This window comes from Onychomys torridus, chromosome 15 (genome assembly GCF_903995425.1).
Source record: "Onychomys torridus chromosome 15, mOncTor1.1, whole genome shotgun sequence".
NCBI classification, from domain to species: domain Eukaryota; kingdom Metazoa; phylum Chordata; class Mammalia; order Rodentia; family Cricetidae; genus Onychomys; species Onychomys torridus.
This window is the reverse complement of record NC_050457.1, coordinates 24,654,618-24,666,416: the sequence shown is the minus strand read 5'-3', so window position 1 is coordinate 24,666,416 and position 11,799 is coordinate 24,654,618. Positions and strand designations below refer to the sequence as shown.

At 42.3% G+C, this 11,799-nt stretch overlaps 1 pseudogene; it reads left to right on the top strand.

Annotated features, from left to right (window-relative positions):
• Positions 1 to 10,337: 10,337 nt before the first annotated feature.
• On the top strand, positions 10,338 to 11,327 carry LOC118596493 (annotated as a pseudogene).
• Positions 11,328 to 11,799: the final 472 nt, after the last annotated feature.

Sequence of the window (11,799 nt, the reverse complement as noted above, 5' to 3'; positions counted from 1 at the left end):
ACTGAGGAGTCCCATTACAAGAGTGGGTACATCGAGCTCTTCATTGAGGTGTGCATACCCAGTCTTCCCCAGGAGGGGACCAGCTGATCTGTCTGACATGTCAGACAGTTCTGGTTTATTCTTATGCTCCAGCATAGTTATTAATCATGCCCCATTCACTCTCAAAATCACCCCAGTTCAAATGACAAATTAGTCAATCCGTAATTTCCCAAATGACAAACTGCCCAAATAGCCAATTTCTTTAATGACCCATTCCCCCAAATGACCAATTTCCATAATGTCATTATGTCCTTTAACTTTCTAGTTTAGTCAGTTTTTATTTTACTTTCATAACACCACTTTTAAAAAGTTTAAAAGGTGGCTAGGGAGATAGTTCAGTCACTAAAGTGCTTGCCAAGCTAGCCTAAGGATCCGAGATCAAACTGAAGAACTCACACCAAAAAAAAAGCTAGAAGTGGTGGCATGCTCTGGGGACACCAGTGCTGGGAGGCAGAACAGGCAGATTCCTAGATTTCACTGACAGTCTAGCCTACATTGCCATCTCTAAGCCAGTAGGATCTGCTGTCTCAAAAACAAGACAGATATATAGACATAGATATAGATAGATAGATAGATAGATAGATAGATAGATAGATAGATAGATATCGTTATATAGTTTTTATTTAAAACATTTCTTTCCTTTTACATACCAGCCCCTGTTCCCCCTCCCTCCTCTCCTCCCACCCCCCCCCCACCTACCTCCATCCCACCTCCATCCCCTCCTCATAGAGGGTAAGGCCTCCCTTGGGAGTCAACACAGGCTATCATACTTTGTTGGGGCCAGACCTAGGCCCTTCCCTCTGTATCAAGGCTGATTAAGGCACCACACCATTAGGGAATGGGGTCTAAAAAGCCAGATCATGTACCCAGGATAAGTCCTAGTCTCATTGCCAGGGAACCCACAAACGCATCAAGCCACGCAACTTTCATTCACATTCAGAGGGCCTAGTTTGGTCCCACGCAGGCTCCCCAGCTGTCAGTCCAGAGTCCATGAGCTCCCATTAGCATGGGTCAGCTATTTCTGTGGTTTTCCCATCATGATTCTGACTTCCTGTGCTCTTATAATCCTTTCTCCTTCTCCTCAACTGAACTCCAGGTTCCTGGCCAAGTGCTATGGATCTCTGCATCTCCTTCCATCACTTACTGGATGTAGGTTCTATGATGACAACTAGAGTAGTCACCAATCTGAGTGCAGGGGAAGGCTAGTTCAATCACCCTCTCCACCACTGCTATGAGTCTTAGCTGGGGATAATCTTGTGAGTTCCTGGGTTTTCTCTAGCTGCAGATTTCTCCCCATCACCTTAATGGTACACTCTGTCAAGATATCTCTTTCATTGCTCTTCCTCCCTGTCTCCCTCCCATGTTCCCACCTCCCATCCCCTCCCATACCTTCCCCTCTATTTCCCCCTCTTAGTTTACCCAGGAGATCTTAACCCTTTCCCCTTCTCAGGGCAATCCATGTGTGTCCTACTTAGTGTCCTCCTCTTTACCTAGCTTCTCTGGGGTTGTGGATTGCAGCCTGGTTATCCTTTGCGTCTAACATTCACTTATGAGTGAGTACATACTGTGTTTTTCTTTCTGGGTCTGGGTTACCTCATTCAGGATAATTTTTTTTTTCCTAGATCCATCCATTTGCCTGCAAGCCTCATGATGTCATTGTTTTTCTCTGCTGAGTAGTACTCCATTATGCATATTACCACATTTTCCTTATCCATTCTTCAGTTGAGGGACATCTAGGTTATTTCCAGGTTCTGGCTATTGCAAACAATGCTGCTGTGAACACAGTTGAGCAAATGTCCTTGTGGTGTGGTTGAGCATCTTTGGGGTATATGCGCAGGAGTGGTATTGCTGGGTACAAGACGTATAGTTCTTAAGGAATAACATCCAAAATTTCCCTCTGATCTCCACACACACACATACCACCCACCCACACATATATACACACAAAAAGAAACTTTAAAAAACAAGCCAGGGCCTAGAGAAATGGTTCAGCAGTTTAGAGCACCGGCTTCTCTTCCAGAGGACCCCAAGTCAATCCCTAGCACCCACATAGCTAGGAGATCTGACACCCTCATACAGACATCCATGCAGACAAAACACCATTGCACATGAAATAAAAATCCGTTTTTTAAAAGGTCTTTCAGCTCTCTAATGCTTGAGTTAGACACTTAAGCCTCAATCAATTCCCAGCCCTGCCGTGGCCCGATTCCTGCCGCCTGAGGGCTGAACTGAGCCCTGCAAACCTTCTCCAGTAGTACCACCTAGTCCCTCTCCAGATCCCAATATCCCTGCTACCCAAAGACCATCCATAGGACCCCACAAGCCATCCACAGACTTCCAAAAATATAGAAGATGGCAACTCAAGAGAAAGTTTGCCACTGCGTCAGCAGTTACCTCCAGCCCTAGCTAAACTGGGACTACTTCTTCTATAACCCACTCACACATCAACACTGAGTGACTCTAAGATCCAACCCAAACACTATCCAGCTGGTCCAAAAATGGGACAAATTGGTGCAGACATAAACAGAGATCCAAATGTCCAATCAACAAAAGGTGGGGGCAGATATTCACGGAAAGGAACACCACCACTGGCCATCCTCTAGATGGGTAGATCCCATCATATAAACATGAATAACCAGGGGAATGTGTCTCATCCAGAAATGAGTAGTCCTTCATGAATGTTCCCTGAGAAAAGCCTCTCACGTGATGCACAAGACAGTAAGTTCAAAACAGCACTTATAAAGGAAACACAAAGAAGAAACGAAAAGGAATGCTGGAAGGAAGATGACAAGAGCGTAAACAGTTGAATTAAATAAAGACAAACTCAAGATACAAAAAAAGGTTTAATTTAAAAATTTATGAGAGTAACTGCGGAGGCTTGAATGAGAACGGCCCCCATAGGCTCATGTGTTTGCCTACTTGACCCCCAGCTGGGAACCATTGGGGAAAGATTAGGAAGTGTGACTTTGTTGGAGGAGGTGTGTCATGGGAGGAGGGCAGTGAGGTTTCAAAAGCCCACACCATCTCCAGGTAGCTTGCTTGCTCTATCTATCTATCTATCTATCTATCTATCTATCTATCTATCATCTATCATATATATATATAATCTATCATATATATCATCTATCTAATCTATCATATATATATATATATATATCATCTATCTATATATCATCTATCTATATATCATCTATCTATCTATCTATCTGCCTCACCTTGTGGATCAGATCTAAGCTTCTAGCTACTGCTCTAGCCCCACACCTTCCTGCTGCCATGCTCCCTGCCATGATGGCCATGGACTCTAACCCTCAGGAACCATGAGCCCCCAAATTAAATGCTTTCTTTTATAAATTGCCTTGGTCATGGTGTCTCTCCACAGCAACAGTAAAGTAACTAAGACAGTAACCAATAACTTTATGACTGGATTTTTGGCCCTCCCCACCAAATGGAATTCATACCTGGCACCATTAACCTATGGACCAAGAACCTATGACTGAGTAGGTCATTTTCCCTAAGGGAGAACCTACTACTATTCTCCTGCTAAATGAACATAATACTAAATCACCTCCTAAGTATTTATCTTTATACCCATAAATCAGTGCATCTCTCAGCCCACATAAGAGAAACTTCTCTTTGTAGATGGCCAACTAATGCAGAGACCCACAACTGGTCGATGTGCAGATAATAACGGACTGCAGCGTGCTCATCCTTAAATGGGATATCCGTATCAGATCATTTTCTCCCACAACTAAGGTATCAAGAGCCAGAGATAGTAGACTACAATGAAAAGATGTTTCCTGGACAGGAAAAGTTGCACGCATATGCTCAAAGCAGCTGTGACTGAAAGTACAAGACTGTGCAAGATGAAGCCATACAAATGCCAGCATAGTTAGGAAGGAGGTCACCAAGTCCCACCCCTAGCTGAGTTGCTGTAGGCGGTTGATGGCTGCTGGGAAAAGGAAGTGCTGGTGGTTTGTTTGTTTGTTTGTTTGTTTTTAAGAAAAGTAGCCCCTGAAAGGCTACTCATGCTCCAGTAGACAGCCCTACACCCACACACAGACTGGAGGCACTGAGTAGACCAGTGGGTTCCAAAACCAGAGCACATGAAATTGGGAGGAAGAGTGGTAGGAGGAATTAGAAGAGAGGAAAGGGGACTGGTTTGAACAAAGTGCATTATACACACACATGAAATTTCCAAACAATAAAACAATTACTAAAAAAAAGTAAATAAAAATAAAATATTTAGAAAAGAGATTTAAGCCTCTCGGCTGTTCTGTTGGTGCCTCAATTTCTCTCTCCTCTGCCTCTAATCATCCAGTAGTAACGGTGAGAAGCAGGGCACAGAAAAACTAAATGTGTTCTCATGAATATATTCTCCTCATGAATATAGCATTTTATGAATATATACTTTATAAATGGTGTCTTCTTGCATATATCCCTAAATGTGAAGAGTTCATATGGATGCATTTCCCTTATGAATGATAATAACAATAAAAATTGTATCTCAAATATAATCTCCCTGTTTGAGTATGTACCTTTGTGAATATATTTTTGCCAGTCCTCAGGACTCTCTCTGCCTCCCAATTTCCCCTGTTTCTTATCCCCCAGGCTATTAAACCTGACTAGAAAAAAGCTGCCAAAAAGCCCTCAAAATACTATTAAGAAATCAAAATGAAAACCAAAACTAAATGATACAGATGACACAAATTAGGTTTGGTAAATGAGTCTTTCAATGAATTGGGCTACAAAATTAATCCACTCTCTGGGAATTGGCTTTCAACTAAGTGACATTCAGTAACCTTACCTATTGCCTTCCTAACCAGCTCGTTTAAAATGGGATTTCCATTACCTATTCATGACCCCCAACTACACCAAAACTCTCTAATGAATGGACTTGCTTCTTCCACAGTTTAATCAAAACCAAAAATACATATATTTGCTCCTTACTGTCCACTGTTCCCATTTAGATTATCCACATGGGTACCAGGACCCCTTAAGCTTTGTTCACCAGGTTTATTAGGCCCTATCACAATCCCCAAGAATGAGCAGATGCTCAATATTTGTTCAATACATGGTCAAGAATGACTGAATGAATGAATGACCTAAGTTCAAAACGGAAAAAAAACTGCATAGCAATCCCTACCTCAGTTCAGACTAACATCATTCCAAACTACACGACCTTTTTGCTGCAAAAATAAATAGAAGGTTAGCAAAAGAAGATGTAATAGGGTATAAGAGGAGAAGAGTCTCAAGAAATAAGCAACTGTAAACCAATTTTTAACCAGATCGAACCTGTTTAAGTACCATAAATCAGAATGCACTGAAGGAAATTTTATCCCAGCTGTTACAACATTGCCCGTTTCTACAGCACTACTTGAGAGCAGATGGCATTGAGTCAGGATTTTACCAAGACTTTAATGGCTCTCCTGTCAGCCCTTGGGCCATCATTTGCATAGGAAGCAGATATTGCTGGACTGCCAATGGTGGCTGCCTATTACCCACTTGGACATGACCTCATCTTCATGTCTCCACTTTCCATTCTCACCACGTACGGTCATAACCTTCTGGGAAAATCTGTGCACAAAACATAAAATCAAAGCAACACCAGATCACTCTAAGCACGGTGTTAATTATGATTTGACTGACAAGCCTCCTCATTCAAAATTCATCTCTAATCAGTCTAACACATGTGAGTGAGTGTGACGTGGCTTCCCTTTCACCCATTTAATGCCTCAAGTCAAAAGTTTGTAGCATGGGGGTGGGAGCAGGAGTGGGGAGGACAAGGGAACCCATGGCTGATGTATAAAATTAAAACACATAATAATAAAAAAAAGAAAGAAAAAGTTTGTAGCAGTTGCATCAGAGCAATTATATGAAGGAAAGCCATTTTTAAAGATACATATAATTTTATTGTGGATCTGCACTGATTATGAATTAGGTTTGTAGGCTCATCTCACCTCTAGAGACACAATCATTATAAGAGTGACAAGAGACATTTCACAATGAAAGAATAACCTCGTCCCCATTTGGAAACAAATCATGTAATTCTAACATGCGTGCAAGCACTTTATTCACACTCAGACAATTTACCTGGGGCCTGGAGAAGGAGAATAAGTTCTTCGTTTATCTGCCATTTCCAATCATTGAAACCTAAACAGCACATTTCCTCAGGAAAGGCAGGAGACAAAGGGGCTATGGAGTAGTGCATTCATTACTCATTCTGGGAGCAAGAGTTTGCCAGGCAGAGCGGGGATCTCAGAAGGTCCTGCTTTCTTCCTCTGCTCTCCAGACCTTCAGAATTCCCCAACCCAAAGTTCCAGGAACCAAGTTCCATCATTTCTGCAGCTTTCAAATATGCAATGGCCCAAGCCAAGCCCTTAAGCATTAGTCTATTTCTTCCTTTGATTCTAGAAGTCTAATTTTCTGAGTGAGGGGAACAGATGAAATTACAAACATTTAAATAAAGTCTCCTATGACATAGCATTGCTGTTCAGACAATTGCTGATGTTTAGGTTTGATTTGGTTTGGAGCTTGTTTGTTTTTGAAACAGCATTTCTCTGTATACCCTAGGTTGGCCTTAAACTCAGATCAATCCTCCTGCCTCATCCTCCAGCACTTTCTAATCCTAAATGCTGGGATTACAAACAAGAGCCGCTATATTCAGTGAAATGCTATTTTGACAGTGTAGTTCAAAATCCAATTAAAATAGAACTGGAGAGATGATGCCGTAGTTAAGAGTACTTGTGGCTCTTCCAGAAGACCCAGGTTCAATTCCCAGCAACCACAGAGTGGCTCACAACATCTGGAACTGCAATTTGAGGGAATTCAATGCCTTCTTCTGGTCTCCAAAAGGCACCAGGCACACATATGGTACAGAGACATCTATGCAGGCAAAACACTTACACACATAAAACAAAAATGAGTAAATTTTTAAGAACATTAAAAATTGGCTAAGTATGTTTTAGAGAATTGAAGAACAAAATAGAATATATCTGTGTGTATTACTCATGATAATTTCTCTTTCAATTGTGTAAGTATATGTATGTAGGATCAAATATAGAGACATTATTAGCTAACACATACATAATGCTTAATATTTGCCAGGGACTGCCAAGTCCTTTCACATGCATTAATGCATTCAGTCTCCATGATCATTCCATGAGGTAGAAGTACTTTTACACCAGTTTTATAGTTGGAAGAACTGACACACGAAAAGCTTATTCAGTGTACCCAAGACTATCCAGCTAGCAAACAGCTGAGAGAGGACTCACGTGCAGGCAATCCAGGCTATACTGTATGCCCTTAATTACTGAAGTATCCTGTTTCCTAAATATATTTCTTATACTGGGTTTTATAGTTATGAAAAGTTTGGTGAATAAAGATTTAAGGAGATTATGTATAATGTATATCCTATGTTAGTTCCAATTTCAAATATTCAAATAGTGGTCTCCACCAGACCATATGAGGTAATGTTTGACTCAAAACATGTAGTCTCAATGTCAAATATTCTAGTGTCGCTAACAACACTACCCTTGCCTCCAACCATAAACTAGAGATTTCCAGCCTTGATCATCTGTCCCTGAAATGGTGTCACTTCTTACATGGGGTACTCTCAAGCCCACAGTGCCAAGGTTAATAAAAAAATATATGGGCTTATATTCTGGAAAAGCCATTACACCATTAGCAATGAAATCTAAAGCTTTTGAGAAACTTAGTCTTTGGAGGGGGGTGGAGTAGCTATAGAATTACATCATGAAATAGCCATTGCAGAGTTTATTTTCCTTATCCTGGTTTACAAAAAAACTGTACTAACTACTAGGAGGTCACATAATTCAATGAAAATATCCTTAACTTCCAGTCAAGATGTCCAACCTTCACCATGCCATAGTTAGATAACCTGGGAAAATCATTTCTCAACAACAGCTTACATTATTTGGGATTTTGTGAGTTCACATTCATGGTTTTTAGGTCCAACAACCACTCTCTAAGAAAGGTACAGGGAACTATCAGAGAGACAAATAGCACACGATTCTGCTCTCTACTTGCCTCCCTTCCTTCCTCTTAATAGACTTTCCTCTCCCCAACAAGGAGAAGCAACCATCAGAGCACAGAGCAACCAGTCATTGGTGAAAGGTGAGAACCATAACACGTCACTCATTCACACTTCCTATTCCCTCCAAGCGAGCCCTCTGAAACTCCTCCTTCCTTATCATGTAGGTCCTCCATCACACTGTGCATCCTCTCCACTCATTGCAGTCCCCTGTACAGCTCTGAGCTCCACCCCCACCCCACCCCCACTTCTCTGGGCTACATTGTTCCTACCAGATGAGTCTCCCTCCTCCTTGAGATGATTAAGCTAGAGACACCTCATCCAAACATAAACAGAGACATAGGAGCCAATCCCTTAGTTGATGTTCTATGACCCTGACCCTGACCAAGCCCTAACCAGTGGCTAAATGTACAGGTATATAAGAGCACAGCACCCTCCCCTCTGTTTAAACCAGTTCAGCAATGTCAATCATATCTGCCCTCCAGCTCCTTACAAGACCAAGCCTGTTGCATGCAGCTAGAACTACACCTTTGCTTGGCTTTTTCACCTTGCCTACTTTCTTCCTCCACTGCTGTGTGGGTTACCCTAAGGGCCTTTCCTTAATAAATCACTTGTAGCTGTCTCCTATCCCCCACATCTACCTCTAGAAGCCTGACCTAAACTCTCACCCCCACCACACCCTCTATTGCAGGCCTAAACCTTTTGAAAAGACTGGCCTCATCAATTTTTCTCTCTAATATGTTTAGCACATTCCTCATATGCAGCTAGGTTGGTGCAGGGCCAGCTCCACACCTATGGTGGCCATCTTAAATCCAAAGATGGGAAGATAGGCACCTCGTGTAAGTCCTCTGGCCTCAGGTGGACTCTCGGCTTCTACCAGGGGCATTCTTTGTGGGAGTCAGTTCTCACTGGTCAACTATGGACACAGCGGGGCTTTGATAGCCATTTAGTTACCATTCTCAAAAGCCCTTTGTGCTAGAAAACTAAAAGGAAGGGTGGTAAATAGATACAAGTTTTTCTGGTTACCAGGCCCTATGACTATCATGGACACAACAAAGATCTATCATCTCACAGGCTTTCAGACAAAGTCATCCCATCCATGTAGCTTAAAAGCCAGAAGAGATCTTTTGAGTTTTGTCTCCTGATACTTAGATAAAGGTTTTAGCCTTAGGTTACTGTAACATATATCTGGGAGAAATCGATTAATAAAGAGAGATTTACCTTGGATCTCAGCTTTGGAAGTTTCAATAATCATTTGGCCTATTGCTTTGGGGCCTAGATAAAGCAACACATCATAGTGGGCATAGACAGAAGCCACAGCTCAGCATCCAGGAGACAAAGAGAGGGATAGAAAGAGCTGTGTCCAAGATTTCCTGCAAGTGCATGTCCTAGTAATGTGATTTCCTCTAAGTAGGCCCCGCCTCTTCAAGTTCTAACATCTTCCAATACATTGTGGTTTGGCGACCATGCCTTTAACACATGGGTCCTTTGGCACATTTCAGATCTAAACTACAGCAGCAATGAAGCCAAAACCAGCCATTTCCCCAAGGTCACACGGCTGACAGTAAATCTTCCCATGAAATCTCAGTCTGTTGACGTGGTGTGGGGGATGTTGACCAGAAAAAAAGGCAGAGAAGAGAAGTAGAAAGTTCACCACTGTCATTTCAAATCTAGCCTCAGAGAGTCTCTGGTTATCTCCAGACTTATTGGTGGCAATTGATTGGCTTGAACTTCTTGATCTCCCACCCGAGATAAACAGTATGAAGAATAAACTAATGTTCACCATGAATCTGGAGGAAATCTAATCAATACAGTGAATTCCTTAAAAAGCTTTCTATATCATGCCACACTTAACACCCAGACCTAGTCTCCTATATGCCACACCTGAAGCAATAGGTTCTTTTATTCTAATCTTAATCATTGATATGAACTCATATCACAAACTCAACTATGACTGCAAAGACTCATTTATAATGTTACCAAAAGATAATGAAATATGTAAATGAATGTTCATAAATACATGTATATATTAAGCATACTTTTATATTAATTCATGTTATTTATATATGTCAATTTCAGTATGTATTGAATTATCTCATAAAGAATAATTTAGCCAGCAGTAAAATTTAACTATAAGATATATGCATATTCATATATTTAAGAAATAGATTACAGCCTCTCTGCTCTTCCCCAATTCCAGAGACAGATGCATCTTCTCATGCAGTGGCAGCCTTGTCCCTGAGACATGATGGTGAAGATTGGAGTGAACAGATTTGGCCATACTGGCTCCCTGGTTACCAGGGCTTCCTTCATGTCTGGCAAAGTAGATGTATTTGCCATCAATGGCCCCTTCATTGACCTCAACTACATGGTCTACATGGTCCAGTATGACTCTACCCATGGCAAGTTCAACAGCACAGTCAAGGCTGAGAATGGGAAACTTGTCATCAGCAGGAGGCCGTCACCATCTTCCAGGATCGAGATCCCACCAACATAAAATGGGGTGATGCTGATGCTGAGTATCTTGTGGAGTCTACTGGCATCTTCAACACCATGGAGAAGTCTGGGGCACACTTGAAGGATGGGGCCAAAAGAGTCATCATCTCTGCCCCTTCTGCTGATGCCCCCATGTTTGTGATGGGTGTGGATCATGAGAAGTACGACAATTCACTCAAGATTGTCAATAATGCTTCCTGCACCGTCCACTGCTTAGCCCCCCTGGCTAAGGCCATCCATGACAACTTTGGCATTGTGGAAAGACTCATGATGACAGTTCATGCCATCACTTACACCCAGAAGACCATGGGTGGCCACTCTGGGAAGCTGAGGTGTTATGGCCATGGGGCTACCCAGAGCATCACCCCTATATCACTGATGCTGCCAAGGTTGTGGGCAAGGTCATCCCAGAGCTGAACAGGAAGTTCATTGGCATGTCCTTCTGTGTTCCTACCCACAATGTGTCCATTATGGATCTGACATGCTGCCTGGAGAAAGCTGCGAAGTATGATGATATCAAGAAGGTGGTAAAACAGGCATTGAAGGGCCCAATAAAGGGCATCCTGAGCTATGAGGAGGACCAGGTTGTCTCCTGTGACTTTAACAGTGATGCACACGCTTCTGCCATTGATTCTGGGACTGGTATTGCTCTCAATGACAACTTTTAAAGCTCATTTCCTGGTATGACATTGAATATGGCTACAGCAACAAGGTGGTAGACCTCATGGCCTCCAAGGAGTAAGACATCCTGGACCACCCACCCCAGTAAGAACACAAGAGCAAGAGGAAGGTCCTCAGCTGCTGAGGAGTCCCTGTCCTAACTCAGTCCCCAACACTACGCATCTCCCTCACAGCACCATCCCAGAACCCCAGAAGATAGAGAGGGGCTCAGGGATCCCTACTCTCTTAAATACCATCAATAAAGTTCACTGCATGCCCCCCTCAAAAAAAGTAAGAAAAGAAATTGATTACATGCTAAGTTTTTGAGAACTCACTTCATAAATACACTTTCCATTTCATTTTGCATACCTACTTACCCCCACTAGCAACAGAACAACTGTGATAGTTTAGTGAGAAATGTCCACTGTGGGCTTCTGTATTTGAACACTTGAGCCCCACTGCGCACCACTGTCTGGGAAAGCTGTGGAACCTGTAAGAGGCAGAGTCTGAAGATGGCTGAAGGCAGGCTTTGCCAGGCCTTCCCTGCCTATGGT